The sequence below is a fragment of the Halyomorpha halys genome, unplaced genomic scaffold (assembly GCF_000696795.3).
Source record: "Halyomorpha halys isolate HHAL.00 unplaced genomic scaffold, Hhal_1.1 Scaffold720.1, whole genome shotgun sequence".
Taxonomy (NCBI): Eukaryota; Metazoa; Arthropoda; class Insecta; order Hemiptera; family Pentatomidae; genus Halyomorpha; species Halyomorpha halys.
Window position 1 is genome coordinate 46,807 of NW_027110122.1, and position 726 is coordinate 47,532.

The 726-nt window shown below is 52.3% G+C and overlaps 1 long non-coding RNA gene across 1 annotated transcript in view; it reads right to left on the reverse strand.

Moving 5' to 3' along the window:
- LOC106685641 (uncharacterized) overlaps window positions 1-726 on the reverse strand; it is a 59,401-nt gene that overhangs the window by 34,977 nt on the left and 23,698 nt on the right. The gene's annotated exons all lie outside the window — the stretch shown is intronic.

Below are 726 nucleotides of genomic sequence, written 5' to 3' on the forward strand. Positions count from 1 at the left end.
GCACTGTGAATATACATCAACAAGCCGTTGTAAGATCTACTTCTGTCAGGCACTGTGAATATACATCAACAAGCCGTTGTAAGATCTACTTCTGTACTGAGAGAGGACCGGAGATGACATGGCTGCGGAAGGACCGGGGACCTGGTAGCACAGTGCCCTCGTACCAAATGCTATGAGTGTGGGAATGAAGAGCATATAGCGAGGCATTGTCCATATATATTCAGGTGGAGGAATACGAACCAGGACGAATCAATGGAGGTGAACGCCCAGAGAGTGGGGAGAAGAAGAATCTCGAGGAGATCATATGAATCGGAGACAGAGTTGGAGGGAGGTGAAAAAGGTTTCGAAAAGGTAAGAAGAGGAGGGAGGCGAGCGGAAGATGAAGGTATAGGGCAGGAAGAAATCTGAGGTGTGTGCCAGGAGAGAGGCGGCCGCATGTTGGTGAGTTGTGGCGTTAAGGGAATGCGTGGCGGTCTGCCTATCATCTGCGTGGGAGGAGTACCGTGCCTTGTCGACACAGGGAGTTCAAATGCCATCCTGTGCAGTGGAGTGTTGGAACCCCATATGCCGGGGCAGGAACATGACGGGGGACACAAGCGAGGATGAAGAGGTGTATAGGGCGGTTCCGGGCCCAAGCGACCCCCAAGCGAAGCACGATGCCGGCAAGGAGGATTGGGTCCTGGTAAAGAGGAAGAAAGAGAAGAAGGGGGATCAAAAAGAGGAGAA